The sequence below is a fragment of the Mirounga leonina genome, unplaced genomic scaffold (genome assembly GCF_011800145.1).
Source record: "Mirounga leonina isolate KUSES-001 unplaced genomic scaffold, KU_Mleo_1.0 Mir_418, whole genome shotgun sequence".
In the NCBI taxonomy this organism is placed as follows: domain Eukaryota; kingdom Metazoa; phylum Chordata; class Mammalia; order Carnivora; family Phocidae; genus Mirounga; species Mirounga leonina.
This window is the reverse complement of record NW_023270739.1, coordinates 11208818-11227598: the sequence shown is the minus strand read 5'-3', so window position 1 is coordinate 11227598 and position 18781 is coordinate 11208818. Positions and strand designations below refer to the sequence as shown.

The 18781-nt window shown below is 46.4% G+C and overlaps 1 protein-coding gene across 2 annotated transcripts in view; it reads right to left on the bottom strand.

The window, feature by feature from the left end:
* SYN3 (synapsin III) overlaps positions 1–18781 on the bottom strand; it is a 410509-nt gene that overhangs the window by 51319 nt on the left and 340409 nt on the right. The gene's annotated exons all lie outside the window — the stretch shown is intronic.

Here is an 18781-nt window from a genome sequence, read left to right as displayed (position 1 = left end):
ACAAATGTACCACTCTGGTTGGGGGGATGTTGATAGTGGGGGAAACTATGCATGTGCGGGGGAAGAAGGTATATGGGAAATCTGTACCTTCGGCTCTATTTTGCTGTGAATTTAAAACTGTCCTAAAAAATAAAGTCTATTAAAAAAAAAAAACAACTATGAAGGGTGACCCTATTTATACACCAGTTCTATGCTGGGGTTAAAATAAGATAAATGAAATCCTTCCTCTCCTAGTGCTCCTAAAAGCAGTTATCATAGGGGACTATGAGAAAATAATTCAGTGTATATTGAGTGTCCCCCACTCATAGAGGCAGGGACTTCGATTTATTCTCCACTGAATGAACACTGAGAGTAGTCAGAACACTGCTTGGCACATAGAAGGGGCTCAATTAATATTTACTGAGTAAATTAACAAAAATAGTAGGCCCCATGACTGGAGCTCCAATCATGGTTTCTGCCTTCAAGGTCTAGCCTAGAATGCTGACAAGGTCTAGCCTAGAACATATACGGTAGGACAGTAAGATGGTGCAGTGAGAGAGAGCTGTGTCAGGTTCAGAGCTGGCTCAAAGGAGGGCAGAAAGACAGAAGTCATCATGCTTGAGCAAGACAGAGAAGGCTTTAAAGAGGAAAAGTTGCTTTAGCCAATCTAGAAGGATGAGTTCCAAGGGGGAGATATCTCCATGTATGATTTCAAAAGTAGTAAGTACAAGTGAGTTTGGGAGGACTTGACTTAAGGAGGTGTCACCCTGCCTGTCCCTGGGGTCACACTCGGATCATTTCTGACAATAAACTAGTCCCTGGACTTAAGTACTCCAGCTCCTTTTGCCCTCCACCCTACTCTAGCTGCCCCTCCCTGGCTCCAGCCCAAGGCCTCAGGGTCTTGTGTGTCACTGTAAGTGTCTACTTTGGTGTCTATTTTGGGGTGATGGCATTCAAAGGGGCTCTACCCAGAAACACCAACTATGTGTGAGCACTAGGAGCTGTGGTGTCCTGGAGCTGACTCATACTGGCTGTTTTTCAGTGTTCCATGGAAGGATCTGGAGTGTTGCAATAAACGTTGGATTACTGTTTTGTTAAAATAAAATATTTAAAAGCTTGGTTTTAAAGCATGCAAAAAGCACACTCAAATGTTTAATATACATTTACTTGGGCTGCCTGGGCAACTGTGTTTTGTGGAGCCCTCAGAGTAGGACTTCTCCTTCTGTGTCTTGGTTTATTTGGAAAGTCACCCGAGATTGCAGAGCAAGCTGGTAAAATGCTGGTGATTTTCTCAGAACTGTGTTCTGTAAGGAACACAAAACGTAAAGGTAATTTGGATGCCGAGGCTGATACAGACCAAGTTCCTCAGAAGACCTTCAGTGTTCTCCTGATGGATAGTGGTGATAAATGTTTTAAATTAAAAGTTACAGAATAAAATTATAGCTAATACAATACTACTTTTGTGTCTTTCATAATTTCAAGCTCCATGTAGGATTTCACTGGAAAAGGAGGGTTCTGATGTTTCCCAGTCAATTCATGCTACAGAAGAGAAAACTGAAGGCCCCCACAGGGACGAAGTCACTTCTGGTGGTGTAGCTTCTGGAAAGGAAAAGGAACCTGGAAGGGAGGGAAGGGATTTTCTAAGTTAGGACTCTTGGGTCCCCCATCCAGCATCTTTGCAGTATGACAAAGGAATGTGTCCAAATCTCATTATTTCAGCAGGGAACCGTATCACCATCATGGTGGGTGCCAGAAACATCTGAAGTAAACCCATGCCTGCGCCTATAAGAGCCAACATGCCTTGGCCCTGCTGACCTCTCTGACCTCATCTTCTGTCACCTGCCTCCTGACTCTTTCAGCTCCTAAAACTTGAAGAAGTCAGGGATTCCCCGGGGTTTCTGTACTTTTTAGTCCCTCTGCCAGCAAAGCCCTTTCAGCAGATCGTCACATAGCTGGCTCCTTCTCATCGTGTCTGCTCTGTTGTCACCTCCGCAGAGAGGCCTCTTTTGATCATCTGATCTAAAACAGCTCTTCCACTCCCTGGTCATACTCTATTATATTACCCTGGCTTGGTTCTCGCATTTATCATGGTCTAAATTATCTTGCATTTGCCTATGCCCCCTACAAAAATATAAAGCTCTGAAAGAGTGGGGACTTGTCTCTTAGATTCACTAAGTCATTTGTCACTTAGATTCACGTATCCCTTGCTCCTTGCACATAGTAGGTGTTTGGGAACTATTTTCTGAATGGATAAATGAACAAATGGATGGTCACTGGGCACTCTTTTGACCTAAGGGAGTGGTTTTCAAATTGGACACCATGGAGAAGCTTTGGGGGGCCCTTCTTCGGGGGATGGGCTCATGCAAGGAGACCAGTTGGGTGCGACTCTAGATCTCCTCCCTTCATCCTAGTGGTTTATATATTGAGTGTTTTCATCATCCATTGGACAGAAGGCTCAGAGATCAAAGAGCAAGGCCAGGTCACTGGGGAGGTAGCACTGGATGGAAGCTTGGGCTCCAGACCTTCAACCTGATACTTAGGGGTTCATGAATGAGACACAGGGGCGATATGGAGGGGTGCTAGCGGGAAGGCCAGGGCATGGCAGACATATCACCCGGGGTCCCAGGCATGAGGATGGGGTCTCTGGGAGCCTGGTGACCTGATTCTAAGTTATCCTTCCAGCTGTCTTTGCCCCTGAGTCACAAACTAGTGATAGGCTTTTTGCTGAGGCCACAGCATTTCCCAACCACCAGACTTTAAACATAATGTTTGCTCCTGCCCTTACCAAGAAAGCAACAACCTTACTCTCAGTGGCCTCATTAAATGGGATTCTATTTTCACAGCACATTTTGAGAACATTCTTATTTGCTGTTCCAGGCTCTCAGAGAGACAGCCCAAGAGACTCTGCTGATAAAATGACTCTGGGCATGACAAAGATGGGGAGATGCTGAAATGAATAGCAGCTTTGTTTATTTGGCATTGGAACAGGCGAGAGGAGCTATATTAAAAAAGTAAATAAAGTTCCCCTTCTCTCCACAAGGAAAAAAAACCTTCTCTGGCCGCACGGCCAGCCACACAATTTCCCTCGCAGAACAGAACAAATGTGAGTAGATGGAGTTTAACTTCGGGAGAAGAAATGTAAAAAATAAAGTAATTATGGGGTGGGCGTGGGACAGAGCTTGAGAATGAGTAAGATCAAGAAGCATCTCAGATGCCTAATTAAAGAGCCAAAAATAAAAAGCAGCAACAGACTGGGTATGGGTCTACCGATATATATATATATATATATATATATATATATATATATATATATATACACGAAGGCATTTATATACACATCCATATATACACAGGGCTCCAAAATATGACTCCCCTTCTCTGCAGGCTTGACCCCATTTCCTTCCCATGGTGGAGAGAAGATAATAAGAACTGGCTAGAGTGACATCGTCCAAGCATGCACCATGTGCCCAGCTCAGGGCAAGTGGCGTGCGCACATCACAGATAGCATCCTTCTTCCCGCTGACCTAACTTCTCTGAGCTTCCGTGTTCCCACCTGCAAAATGAAGATCATCGCACTGGCCACCTCACAGAGCTGTTGTGACAATTACGCACGATACGCACATAAAGCCCAGGGCCTGGCACCTCCGCGAGGCCTCAGTGAATGGTTCGTGATTACTGTTACGGTTGTTCGTTTCCGCGGGTACCTCAGACTCAAAATGTTGAAAACTGAGCTCCTTATCTTCCCCCTCAGCCTGTCCTTGCTGATTCCACATTTCAGGGAACGGAATCATCATGTTCTCAAATTTCTTCTCCTGCCCCAGCATCCAGTCGCTCACTGAGTTCTTCCGATTCTGCTTTTCCCATATCTCTTGAGGAAGTCCTTATCTCATTGCTCACTGCCTTGGTTCCTGCGTGGTTCCAACTCTAATTTCTTCTCTGCACTGCTACAGTTTCTTCCTATTGGGTTCAAGGGGGCGCTAATTTCCCCCCTCAGCCCCCCACTCCTCTCTATTCTCACACTGCTGCCTTACGAATCCAAACATACCCATTCTTTGCTTCCAGCGCACCAGGGGCTCTCTCTCTTAGCTCGAAGAAAAAGTGCAAACTGTAGAGTGCAGCCTAAAGTGCACCTAGGATCTGGCCCTGTCCCCTCCCCAGCCTCCCCTACTCTTCCAGGTCTCACTCTGGCCCAGAGCTCCAGAATACTGGTTTCCCGTTAGCATCACCTGGGACCAAAAAATGCCAGTGCTTGGGCCCTCTGCCAGCCAATCACGACAGAGTCTCTGGGGGTGGGCCCCAGGCAGGGGTATAATTTCAGAGCTTTCTGGGTGCTTCTAAGGTGCTGCTAAGCTTGTCAACCACTGTCCCCACGACACCTGACAGCTTGTGATGCTCTCTTAGGCCTTTACGCTGTGTGTGTGTTGGGGGGGGGGGGTGGATCCTGCTGCCTGGAATGCTTTTCTCAGCTGTTATCCACCTGCAGTATGTGTCCCTATTGTTCCCTGTTGTTTGAGACACAGCTAAAGCTCCTGCCTCCTGGAAGTCTCCCTGGTACCCCATGAAGATACTCCCACTCCCCCTGACATTTCCCTCTATAATTAATTTCTCCCTCTGCCTTCATCCAGTTTTATCTGGACTCCTTTCTTAGCGCTTGGCCGGTATTTCTGCTGTAAGGTTTACTTCATTCAGCTTGGATTGTAGTCAGCTTTCTACATGCTCTTCTACCACCTCTCCATGGCTCTCTGGACTTATTTCCTGCCACTTGTCACCTCAAGCACTCACTGTAGCCCCACGGGCCCTCTGCCCATTCCTGACCACACAGAGGCCCTGCCTCAGGGCCTTTGTATGTGCTCTTCCCTCACTGTCATGTTCTTCCTCCACATGTCCACATGTCAACTCACAGAAAGGTTTCCTTACTCGTTGCCCCATCATGCTGTGTCCCTCATCCTGTTTTTTTCATCCTCAGAGTCTTTCTCATCACTGACATATCACAGTTGTTATTTGTTTATGCTTTTATCATCTGCCTTTCACCATTGCATGTAAGCTCCATGAGGACAGGGACTCTGTGGTGTTCATTACTGCATCTCCAGTGTCCAGAATAGTCCTTGGTATGTAGAAGGCACTCCATAAATATTTTCCAAATAAATGAATGAGTAAACATGCTGTGCTTTCCAGTGAATCAGGATTTTTTTAAACTGTGGGTTTGAAATGGGTCATCAAATCAATTTAATGGGTCACAACCAACATTTTAAAAGATGACAGACTGGAACAATACATATCAGAATGCCTTGCACATAGAAAAGGCAAGTTTTATTCTTTCGAACTTATCACAATATGTATTTAATATCTGGGAATCAGCTGGCAAGACACAATCTAGTACTTACTGTGGTTTGCTATACAAATTTTTGGAAAAGCTTTGCACTAGACCAGGAATCAACATTTTCTGTGAAGAGTACAATGACAAATATTTTAGGCTTTGTGGACCATAAAAACTATTCAACTCTGATGTTGTCCTATGAAAGCAGCCATAGGCGATACGCACACAAATGGGCAGGGCTATGTTATAATAAAACTTTATTAACAAGACCAGGTCAAGGGTTGGATTTGGCTTGTGGGTGGTAGTTTGCCAAGCCCTGCACCAAACTGTAGTCTAGTGTGAGCCTATGTGTTTTGTGTATAAATTCCCTGCATTCAGAAGCCATGTCTTTTTTTTTACCTCGGGATCTTTTTAAAAAATTATTTATTTTTACAATTTTATTGACTCTATTTTTTTTTAAAGATTTTATTTATTTATTTGAGAGAGAGAGAGAATGAGAGACAGAGAGCACGAGAGGGAAGAGGGCAGAGGGGGAAGCAGACCCCCCGCTGAGCAGGGAGCCCGATGTGGGACTCGATCCCGGGACTCCAGGATCATGACCTGAGCCGAAGGCAGTCACTTAACCAACTGAGCCACCCAGGCGCCCTATTGACTCTATTTTTTAAAAATAAAATTTTAATTCCAGTGTAGTTAATATACAGGTTATTTTAATTTCACCTCTGGATCTTAACCAAGAGCCCTCCATTCTGAAGTCTAGCCTACTCTTTGCACATAACAAATGTTCATAAATATTTGCCAAAATATTCGATAAACATTTACTGAGTCTCCGACTCAGAACGGCTGGGCACCAAATCCACTACCATGTGTTGAAAGACTATGAGAGCCCTTGGCCTTACATTTTCAGAAGCCTCACCCCTCCTCCGATCCTTCCGAAGGCTGAGACCCAGAGCCCAAAGGATGTCCTCGCCCCAGCTGGCTTGGGTCATGTGTTGCCAGGGGTCAGAAGGAGGGGTGGGAAGTGATGGGAACAGGGAGTCTTTGATGGACTGCTTAGGGAACTGCTTAATTATCCTGCTTATCAGTTTGCTGGTTCCTTTCCTTTGCTCTTCCCCAAAATGAATCAAAACTCCTTCTGTTGTTCTTGAGGTCCCAGGTCACCGATTCTTTTGCCTGCATGTTTATAGAGTTACAGTGTGACTGTGAGATTGAATGGAAGGGAAGGGAGGCCCCTGACAAATGTCAGCTCTGCAAGGCAACACCTCAGCCTCCCAGGCCCCCGGGCATTGTGCTGGGTGAAGGAAGGGGCTTGCCAGGGCCTGGCTTGCTGTCCGGGGCCTGGCCTTGGTCGGGAAGAGAGGTGGAGTCGGTGGGCACAGCTCGTGCACCCAGCAAGTTTATAACCCAGCAGGGGAGGCTGACTTGGCTCGGATTTGAAGATGCCCCAGAGCAGAGTTCTGCAAACTACATCCTGAGGGCTACTGCCAATTTTTGTGCAGCCCATGAGATAAGAATAGTTTTTAAATGGTTGGAGAAAAAATAAATCAAACGACGAGTGATAGTCCACGACACGTGAAAATGACATGAAATTGAAATTTCAGTGTCCATAAATAAAGCTGTATTGGAACAGGGCCACACTCATTCATGTCCGTATTGTCTAGGGCTGCTTTCATCCTACAAGAGCAGAGTGGATGCCACAGACCATATGGCCCGAAAGCCTAAAATATTTACCATCTGGCTCTGTGTGGAAAAAATTTGTGGAGCCCTGACTCTCAGGACTAGTTGACATGGACTAGCAGCACGGATACCACCTGGGAGCTTATTAGACTCGCAGGTGGGCCCCCACCCCCGCCCAGGTCTAGTGAATCAGAATGTGCATTTTAGTAAGGTCCGCAAGGGATCTGTGAGCAGCTGAAAATGTAGGAAGCACTTAGGTTCTAGAGGGAGTGAATCAATTATCTCTTACATATCTACAAGTATTTACAAGTGCTTTATCTCAATCAGTCAGCAGGGCAACCCCACACCCACTAGGGAGATCTATTAGGGCCACTGGACAGATAAGAAAACAAAGACTCCAAGTTAAGTGTTCAACCAAAATAACATAACTAAGAAGTGGCTGAACTGGGATTTGAACTTCTGGGTCTACTGCATACCTCGTGGCCTTAACCATGAGGCTCCATGGCCCCCCAGAAAGAGAGGGTACGCCCACACTCACAGTCTGAAGTTGGAGGCCCCCAACTGGTGCCCCAAGGGTGTTCAGTGGCTAAAAGACATGTTTTATTTGGCCTACATGGTGTTTTGAATATTTTAAAATTAGTTGCCAATATTTTAAAATTAGGGGAGTTCATATCAGAGACCCAGAGAATTGGCTTTGTATGAAAGAATCAGATGATCAGGTTGCATTGGTGTCTCAGGGCTTTGTCCTGCTGGGGCTGAGTTGTGGATGTCCACACAGGCTGGCCTGGCCTCTCTGGGTCCTCACGCTCCCCCCCTGGCCTCTGACTCATTCCGGGGACTGCCTGGATGCAGTGGGCATCTGAGTTGGCATCCTCTGGGTGTGCAGAGCAGCTGTGAATCACTGAGCATCTTGTTGCAAGGATGAATCTGACTCAGCAGGTCTGGGGACAGGCCCGAGTTCTGCTTTGCAGGGGTTCTCAAGGGATTGCGGAGGCTGTCCGTCCTTCCACAGAGCCCGCTTTGAGCAGCAAGGCTGTTGAGGAGCTCAGGCCTGTCTGACTTCAGGGCTACACGCACTTGGTCCATCACCCAGAGCATCTCAATAGGTGCTCTTGCTTCTGTTCCCCTATCCCTTGGGGTGGCTGGAGGCCCCTGGCCCTTTTCATTAACTACCAGCATCCTCCTCCATGGACCCCGCTGAATCCTCTAAATACAGCCTCTTGTCATGACACAAGAAGGCCTGAACATCATTCCCAGCCCCACCACACTGCCTCCTTAGCATCTTCTGGCCTCGATCCTGGAGGATGGGGCATTGGTGTGGAGGTTTCTGGGAACTGGAGGCCAGGAGTTGAGGCAAGAAAACAGGGTCTGCCAACAGCATCTCATTTGTCCGAAGGTTTAGTTGAGACTGCTGATAACCATTTAAGACATCTGCTCATCCTGCCCCAAGCATGCACACACACACACACACACACACGAGCAACACGCACGAGCACGTGCACACACGTGTGCATACACACATGCACATGCTTCAAAATGTAGTAAGCTCCCTGGTTAGCTCCTTCCCTGGCTTTCCCTCACAAACAACCCTGCTGTTGCCACCCGTCAGTAGCAGAGCCAGCAGCCCCTAAATGGACCGACTTCCAAGAAGGCAGAGATGTGGCTGGTTTCTCTTCCAGGAAGCTTGGAGGGAGGCTGCGCCGTGCCGGAGCCTCAGTGAGGCAGGCAGCCTCTGCCTGCTGCAGGACATTGCTTCTCTTGCCTGCTGACAGTAAGAAGGGGCCGCACCTGCACATTTTGGCTGAGGATGGCCTCCGTGGACACGCAGGCTGTGCTCCCAGTGGATCTGTCTGGAGGCGGCCCTCCTCTTGGCATGGGCGCCAGGACCAGTGGAAAGAGTGTGCAGCCTTCCCGGCATGCTGTGTGCAACCTTGGGCAAATCATTTTGCCTCCTTGATCTCTGCTTGCCTCATCTGAAAAATGGGCTTCATGGGAGCACTATCCACCTTAAAGGACGGCGGGAGCTTGACGAGGCCTCCATTGTGGATGTGACTGTCTAAGGCTGGGGGAAAAGTACGGAGCCAGTAATCAGAGCCAGTAAACTATACGGAGCATTCCCCACCTCAACAGGCGACACATGCAGCCTCCTCTTTCTGAGGGGCTTCTAAGGGGATGACGTCTCTGGTCTTTGTTACATACAATACCAAGATGGGTCAATAGATATCACCAGGAAAACAGAGAAGAGAAGAAAAAAAAAAGGAAATCTTACTGCTTTTCAATGTCGGTCAAAAGTATTCTGCTTTTCATGGAAGAGTTGTGTGGCGAGTGCACACAAAAGCAGGTAACTCATCCTTTCCAGATCAATCTGTCCCTGGGCTTCTGTCCCTCTTGACAAAATGGGTCTTGTAGGGGATGGGAGTGTACACGGTCTTTAAAACCCAGTGCCAGGAGTAAGAGTTTTCTTTTTCTCCTTCTCATTGTCTTGCATCAGTGTCCTCCGTCTTGGCTTCGGGCCTGGGGTGAGATCAGCCCACCAGCCAAGAGCAGTTCATATGGAAAGGTCAGTGCTGGTCTCCAAGGTACTGACATGTTTTTTGGGTGGAGCCCCATGAAATTCTTTACAAATCAACTCTCCAATGAAGTTGGCGCCTCGCCTTATCAAGGGAAGAGATGATTGCACCAGCATGTTCCCAAGTGTCCCAGGCAGCCTGAAGCAAAGGGCGGAAGGACCTGCTGATCTTGATTCAAATCCTGCTTCCTGCATTTACCAGTGACTTTGGGCAAAACAGCTCTTAGAACCTCTGCAAAGCTGGGATCAGAGGAGATGTTGAAGGTATGTATCCTGGCTCATGGGTGCTCAGAATTGTATACTCTCTCTCTCTTCCTAGTTCATCCTCCCGTCTAGTTTGCTTTGAGTGATCCCAAAGAAGTTGAATAATTTTCTCAAGGTCACAATGCTGGCAAATGGCAGAGTCAAGATGAGAACCCAAGGAGGTCTAAGCTCAAAGCCCATATTCTCCTTCACTTCCCTCCCCATCTCACACTTACTTTTAACACTTCTACTCACTATTCTTCTGAGCGATCAGATGAGGAAAATCATGACTATTTGACACACGGCACTTACGTGTTTAAATAAATTATGTGTTCAATATGCTGGCCTTGGAGGTGTGGGGCTGACAGGAAGGACCCAGGTCTCCTGAACCCAGGCCAACCAAGAGCCATGCGAGGATGTGGGAATTGGCAGAGGAAGTGCCACCATTAGAGATCTAAGCCCGAAGCCCTCCTGAAGAAAAATGAGTGGATGGTCCAGGTGGCTTTGCCTTCAGTATGACAAACACCAGGGTAGAGAATCATAAAATGACTGTTTTAGTTTGCTTCTGTTTGTGCTCAGAATCGTGACATTTTGGCATCCAAAGAGACATTTAGGACTCTACAGAATACACGTGTATGTGTGTGTGTCCATGCGTGTGCGATATAGACACACGTATGTACAAATACATGGCTGTGTATGTACATATGTACACACAGGTGCACAGAGCTGAACCTCATTTGCGATAGTTATCTTCTAGAACATTGCAGCCAATACTGATTTAGTGAATACTGAACCATTGCTCCTAAGGGAAATACAGGGTTCCTAGAAGCCTCCAGTCACAAACATTTTCATCAACTGATCAATACATAACCTGTTGTATGTGTGCTTCTATTTCAAGCCATCTTATTGAATATATATTGTTGATTCATTAACTAGTAGCCAACAGCACTATAACTCATGCCTGAACAAAGCTTATCTAACACATATTTTTTTTCCCTGTAAGAAACATCACAGCCTTCTTGCACTTAGGACTTCTTGCACTAGACAGTACTTCAGCACTACACTTGTGTGTGTGTGGGGGGGGGGGGCATTTTAAACAATGAAATCACCACGAGAAAGTGCAAGAAGGTGTAAGTGTGGCTCGACATAGTAATGTTTACAGTATGAGAGCTGAAACAAGAAGGCGCACCGTTGCCTTGCTTGACCTCAGCAGGGAACGCGCACATTACTGGCTGATCTGCACATGTCTGTGAATGCGTGAGAAAGTGCTGGAAGAAGTGATTTGGGGGATTACAAATAAATTTTAGTGAGTAGTTGAATTTGTACATACGAATCCATGAATAATGAGAATGGTGGTTTATACTGTGCTTATAGAGAGGACAACCTCAGGCCAGAGGCTCTGAGAAGGAGAGCACAGTGCTTAAAATTTTCACTAAGGTGTAATGGACTGCTAGATCCTCCGCTAAGGGTCCATTTTGCTCAAGAGAAGCAGAGAATACATGAAGCCGGTGGTGATCTCAAGGGGGTGGCAGGGTAGGTGAGAGAGGACGTGGGGGGAGGGAGGGCTTGAGAGGGAGGGTGGTGGAGTGGGTGAGGGTCCCTCCCTGTCCTCTTTCATAGTCTGGCAGAGACCTTGAACGCCCCTCCCCTGGAACACCTTGCTGGCTGGCTCCCATCCCCTGCTCTCACCCATCTTGGCTTCTGCTGAGCTCTCTGGCGGTCTCCCAGGTGCTGGGGAACCTTCTGGTTTCTTAATGGCTCCCCTGGGTTCCATTTGTCCATTTGCTCATTCCTCGTCCTCCCTCCTCCACTACCGTGTTCTTGGGCCAGGACTCCTACTTAAAGAGCGGATGGTGCTGGGAAAAGATCACTCAGTGAGTCAGTCCAAGAGAGGATACGAGAGCCCAGGTTGCTCAGAGCTGGTGACAGCCGCAGCCCTGGCCCAGTGGGGTGTGCAAGACGCCTGGGCTGCTGGAAACGTCCAGTTGAGGAGCTGCCACCTCGGCCCTCCAGACCAGATGCAGGGACACCTGAACCCTGTCACTCACTATTCCAGGCTTAGCAGGACAGCAACCCCTGTGCACACGGGGGAAGTGTTAGGATGTCCAGGTCTGGGCTCAGTCAGCCTGTGACCACGTCAATGTCCTTTGCCTCTGTGAGCCCAGGCACTGGAACTAGGCTGTCCAGGGTTGGACCCCAACTCCACCACCTACTCCCTGTGCTTTAGTTTCCTCCTCTGTAAAGTGGGTGTACCAACTGTACCTACCTCATAGGGGAGTTATAAATATTGCACTCAATGAGTGAATATATTTCAAGCACTTAAAACAGTGCCCATGCTGGGGCTCCTGGGTGGCTCAGTTGGTTAGGCGACTGCCTTCGGCTCGGGTCATGATCCCAGGGTGCTGGGATCGAGCCCCGCATCAGGATCCCTGCTCGGCAGGAAGCCTGCTTCTCCCTCTCCCCCTGCTTGTGTTCCCTCTCTCGCTGTCCCTCTGTCAAATAAATAAATAAAATCTTAAAAAAAAAAAAAGAAAACCAATTTATAAAACAAAACAAAAAACAACAGTGCCCATGCAGAGTAAACTCTATTAAGCATTAGCTTTTATTATTATTATGGTTATTACGTTACTGTTATTATTACTGCTCTTATCTCTAAAGTATGGGATGGAGTCAGATAATTGCAAAGCTCTTTCTTTCCCTTCCTGCTCTGTTATTCGGGATGCTCTCGCTGTGTGGCCTCGGGCAAGAACTTCTCCTCTCTGGGGCCTCACGTTCTTATCTTCTAGATGAGGTGCCAGGACTCAAGCCCTGAGAGGCTGTGAATCTATGAAATAAGGATAAGGCACCTCCCAGGGTGGAGTTAACTTGTTATTTGGCCTCTCCTGGGGATGTTGCTGAGACAAGCGGTTAAGTAATAAGAATAACAGTTTATATTTGTAGTGGGTTTTTAAAGTTCCCATTCACTGAGTGTTTATCAGGCACCCTACCAAGCCTTGAGTGATTTATTCTATCTGGATTGCAACCCCAGGAGGGCGATATTGTCCCCATATTGGAGATGAGGAAATTGGGGCACAGAAATATTAAACAACATCCCCAAAGACACACAGCCAGGAAATGGTCAATCTAGATCCAAACTCCAAAACCTCAATTCCAGGTGCTATAAACATTACCCGCCCCTCGTTATACTGGCAGTTGGCCTTGAACTTGACTTCTAATCCTCTGATAGTAACATGATCTTGTGCCATTCCTTTCAATGGACTGCTCGTACTATTGAAAATAACCACAGATTCTCATCATTGGAAGATATAGAGGAGTGTCTCCAGGGTGTCTTAACCTTTGGAAGGGTCACAGACCCCTGTGAGAAGCTGAAAGAAGCTATGGACTCCTTCCCACCCAGAAAGTTCGTACCATATCTGCACAATAAACACCCCCCCCCCAAAAACATATACACAGATTTGTCCCAATTTCAGTGGTTTCAAACACCTCAGGCTAAAGAGCTCATGCAATGCCTAAATTCTCTTGAAACTTCCCAGTAAGTATTCATCTTTGGTCCAACTCTGCATTGATGAGAACCTCTTCCCTAAAGGACCATCTATTCCATTAATGTTCCCCTTGGATTGTTAGAAATTTTCGCCATTGAGATTTGTTCATTTCCTCCTAACTTTGGTCCCAGATTTGCTAGATATTATTTCAAATTGGTCCCATCCATCTACTCATGACAATTCTCCACGTTTCTGCAGAGGCTGGTGATGCTGTCTCTAGCAGATGCATCTTCCCTTCACTGCTCAGTTAATCTTCCCCGGGACACACTCATTTGTCAATGGCTTTCTCAAACACCCGGAATAGATGTACAGCCCAGAACCCAGAACAATCTTCTGGCCACAGACTGCAGGACTCTCACTGTATTCTGGATATCAGATCTCCATGAACATGTCCTGGATTACATTTTTTAAGCCTTATTTTACTTTGAAATATAACACATACGGAGAATTGCATAGTCCAAAAACAACAGTCCAACAAGCTATCACAAAGCAAACATCCACATCAGCACCATCCAAGTCAAGAACTAGAACTTTGCTCACTTCTGCCTCCTCCCCATGATCACTCCTGCATCCTCCACAAAGGCAACCTCTACTGTTTTATGGTAATAATGTTCTTGTTTTCCTTAAACATTTTATCATCTAAATACGTATCCCATTTCACGTTATGGTTTAGTTGCCCTGGGTTCTGAGTTTTCTATAAATGGAACCATTCAACTAGGCATTCTTTTGTATGTGACTTATTTCACTCAATGAAATAAGTGTGTGAGATTGTTACATATAGTTGTAGTTCATTCATTCTCATCGCTGGAAGCAACCACTTGTCTGAGTATACTGTAATTTATTTATCTAATCTATTATTAATGGGTACGTGGGCTGTGCCCGGGTTTTGGCAATGATGAACAAACTGCTATAAACACTGGTGAGCAGACACATGCATTTAGGCTGGCTATACCTAACAGAACTTCTGTGTAACTTCTCAGTGGATAACATCAACCTGTCTTCCAAAGCAGTTTTAATGATTCGCACTTCCAGTAGTTGTGTGTGTGTGTTCCAATTCTTCCATGTCCTTGCCAATGCTTAGCACTACTCATCTTTTTAATTTTAGAACTTTTGGTGGTTACACAGTGGCATCTCATTGAGGTTTTAATTTGCATTTCCCTAATGACTAATGAGGGTGAGCCCATTTTCATCTATTTTTTGCATATTTATGGATTAGAGGCTTTGGCAACTCCTTATCTGACTCATACTGAAATTACAGCCAAATGGAATAGAGTCTCTGACAGATGATGCTGTTTAGTCATATCTCCTTTATTGACTTCAATTTTGGATTTTAGGACCCCAGAGCATGTCTGAACATTCTTTTTTAAAAAGTAATTAATTAATTAATTAATTATTTAAAGTAATTTCTACACCCATTGTGGAAATCGAACTCAAGACCCTGAGATCAAGAGTGGTGCGCTCCATCGTCTGAGCCAGCTGGGCACCCCTGAACATTCTTAATACTCATGACAGCTAATATTTATTGAATGCCCACCATGTTCCAGGTGCAGAGCTGTGTGCTTGACCTGCATCACGTCTTCTAATCCTCATAACCAACTTATGAGGTTGCTACTATGATTACCTGCATTGTCCATTTGAAGAAACTGAGGTGGGAGAGGCTATATAACTTACTTGCTAGATTCAAATCAACACCTGTAGCCACTACAACACACTGCCTCCCAAAGATGGAAACATTTGACTACATAAAAAAAAAAAAAAAAACACCTTTAAAAATGCTTAAAAACTGAGTAAGAAAATGGACATGTAACTGTCAACTGGAGAAAAAAAGTTGCAAAGTATGACAAGGGTTTAATGTGCTTAATATGGAAAGAGTTACAAATTAATAAAAGGACACAATAAAAAAATGGCCAAAGGTTTCTGCAGTTAGCTAAGTCTGTGGAATTCAGCACATCTTTCATGTTCTTTTACCCCAACAGTGTATCCTAAGCAAATTTATGACTCTTAAGTTCCAGTTGGTAGGAATGCAAGCTGGTGCAGCCACTCTGGAAAACAGTATGGAGGTTCCTCAAAAAGTTGAAAATAGAGCTACCCTATGACCCAGCAACTGCACTACAAGGTATTTACCCCAAAGATACAAATGTAGTGATCTGAAGGGGTACCTGGACCCCAATGTTTATAGCAGCAATGTCCACAATAGCCAAACTATGGAAAGAGCCCACATGTCCATCAACAGATGAATGGATAAAGAAGATGTGGTATATATATACAATGGAATACTACTCAGCCATCAGGAAAAAAATGAAATCTTGCCATTTCAATGATGTGGATGGAACCAGAGGGTATTATGCTAAGTGAAATAAGCCAATCAGAGAAAGGCAATTATCATATGATCTCACTCCTATGTGGAATTTAAGAAACAGAACAGAGGATCATAGGGGAAGGGAGGGAAAAATAAAACAAGATGAAATCAGAGAGGGAGACAAACCATAAGAGATTCTTAATCATAGGAAACAAACTGAGGGTTGCTGGAGGGGAGGGTGGTGGGTGGATGGGGTAACTGGCTGATGGACATTAAGGAGGCCATGTGATGTAATGGGCACTGGGTATTATATAAGACTGATGAATCACTGAACTCTACCTCTGAAACTAATAATACACTATATGTTAATTAATTGAATTTAAATAAAAAATATATTAAAAAATAAAATAAAAACTTACTTTAAAGGATTTTCCAAACCTTTTTGACCAACATAGGCTTTAGCATCTGAATAATTATAATTCTTTGGAACAGACTTTGAAGCATGTTGAACTGTGTAATAACCATTGCTTCCTCTGGTTTCTGGTCTGGTAAAACTTTCAACAAAGGAAATGAAATTAGTTTTGTCCTGGGCTTCTCAACCTAGACACTATTGACATTTTGGGCTGTATAATTCTTTGCTGTGGGGTTGTCTTAGGCATCATGGGCTGTTCCCAGCAGCATCCCTGGTCTCCACTCAGTAGATGCCAGATGTCAGTAGTACCAGCCTCACCCCCCAGTTGTGACAACCAAAATTGCCCCATGGAGGCAGAATTCCCCTCCCTCCATAAGAACCGTTGGTCTAGACTGACTGATTTCTGAAGAACCCATGGTGCTCCCCATGATTACCTCCTACCTTAATGCCCCCACCCACACTGCATAGCATCTCAATATATTTTGACTTCTGTGCCTTGTGACAGACTCTATTCTTTGTTAAGACAGTATCAGGGGCGCCTGGGTGGCTCAGTTGTTAAGCATCTGCCTTTGGCTCAGGTCATGATCCCAGGGTCCTGGGATCAAGCCCCACATCGGGCTCCCTGCTCAGCGGGGAGCCTGCTTCTCCCTCTCCCTCTGCCTGCCTGCCTGTCTGCCTACTTGTGATCTCTCTCTCTCTGTCAAATAAATAAATAAAATCTTAAAAAAAAAAAAAAAGACAGTCAGCCCATCTTTCTTGTCTTTGGGTCTTTCTTGTTTGCTAGAACTCCTTCTACCTCCAGGCACAGCAAACCATGTACAGTTCCTCAGATGCAGAGCTTCTTTCCACCCTTCTATCCTCTAGCTATAATTAAGCTCTTTCCTTCAATCCCTGTACTTACTGCACACCCTATCAGACCCCCAACACACATTATACCTATTTACGTGCCTGTCTCCCCAAGTCCTTGACAGCAGAAACTGCGTCCTATTTATCTTCTGATTCTCAGCACCAAGTAGGCACTAATCAATATATACGAACAAAGGAGAGAAATATAATTGACGATGGGTCAGCAGGGACCTAGGTGGATTTCCACCAACACTGAGTCCATTGGCAACCTCTTCACCAGTTTTCTCCTAGGAAGGTTCCCTTTGCTGTTCTCAGGAAGACGATCTTCCTTCTTGAGAGAAGTAGAAGTACCATAGAAGGTACCAATTTTGTTTTTCTCCCTCTCAGACATGAATATGACATCATCTGCTCAGTCGGCATGTCCAGGCCATTCCAGATAGTTTTCTCATCCCAAACTGAAGGAGAAGACCCCTCTTCCCTTGATGTCAGCATTTCTGCAAACCCTAGTTTATTCTGGCCAGTGACACTTTTTATCCTTGGATATGTGTCCTCCTGTCCATGCTTCCCTGGTGAGCCTGAGTTTCAGACCACCCCCTCCCCTGAGCATTGCATCAGTCTCTTTAAGTATTCCCTGTTGGGGATTATTTGAAGCTTGAGAAACAGAATTTAATTCTTGGGAACTCTTTAGTTTTACTAGAGTTGTCCAAGATGGTGGCAGTGGGCGGCAAGAAAGGGACTGGTTTGAGCAACATTAACAAAAGCAAGTGATAAGACTTGAGGACCTATTGCATGTGGAGGAAGGAGAGGACTCCCAGGGCTCCCAGGACACCCAGATTTCTGGTGGTTCCTGCTGCAGAGCCAGCCACAGGAGGCGGAGGAGGAGGGCGAGGAGGGGGAGCAGGCTGTCTGGGACGGTTAGCGTCTGAGGTTTCCATGGGAGACAAGGGGGGCATGTAGAGGAGGGAACTGGATATAAGAGCTGAGGCTCTGGATGGGAAATGTGACCCAGGGGCTGTTGGTGGTGTGCAGGTGGCCGTGGGAGCTGAGAGGGCAGATGAGTGCTCAGGTGGCGTGTGCCGTTGGCACAGACACGTTAAAGACGGGGCAGCAAGAAAACAACGCGAAGGAGACTGTGAAGGAGTGGTGGAGACAGAGGAGAGCCAGGAGGGGAGCATGAGTCAAAGGCCACTGGAGAAGGAGTTTCAGGCAGAAGGGATGGCCAGCAGCTTTAAGAGATACAGGGAGGGGAGCTCCCATACGGATGGAAAAGTGCCCGTTGACTCAGCAGCAGAGGGTCGCTGAGGACTAAAGGAACCCCTCAGCGGAGTGGAGGGGCCGGAGCCCAGGTGCAGAGGTGCAGGGGGGCTCAGGAGGAGGGGCAGTGGGGCACAGACACAGGGACGTGTCTAAAGAGGGAGTCACTCATCCATCTGCTTGCCCAACAAGCTGAGGGGCCACTGGGCCCCCACTGGGCCAGGGATATGGCAGTGGACAAATAGGCAAGACCCCTGCCCTCACGGTGTGCCCTTTCAGGAAGACGGAAGGGAGGGAGGGAGGACTTCTTTTAAAGACAGTTGTTAGAATCATCACCACTCGACAGAAAAGGCCAAGAGAGGTCAGATGGCAACTTGTTCAAGTTCACACGAATGTAAGAGCTGTGGGTCGTGCCCTGACCCGTCTGGCCCTTTCCACCCTTTGCTGCCTGAAGGGGATGGAGTTTAGGTGGGGAGAGATGACACAGAAGGCATAATAGGGTGGGGAAGAATAAAGGCGCCAGGTGCGGGATTATTTATGGCTGGGCTGGGCTGGGCCTACTCAGATCAAGGTTTCTATTTATTTGAGCCAGAGACTTGAGAGGTGGCCTGTGGTGGCCCCCACGCTTTCCCACATTCCCACCGCT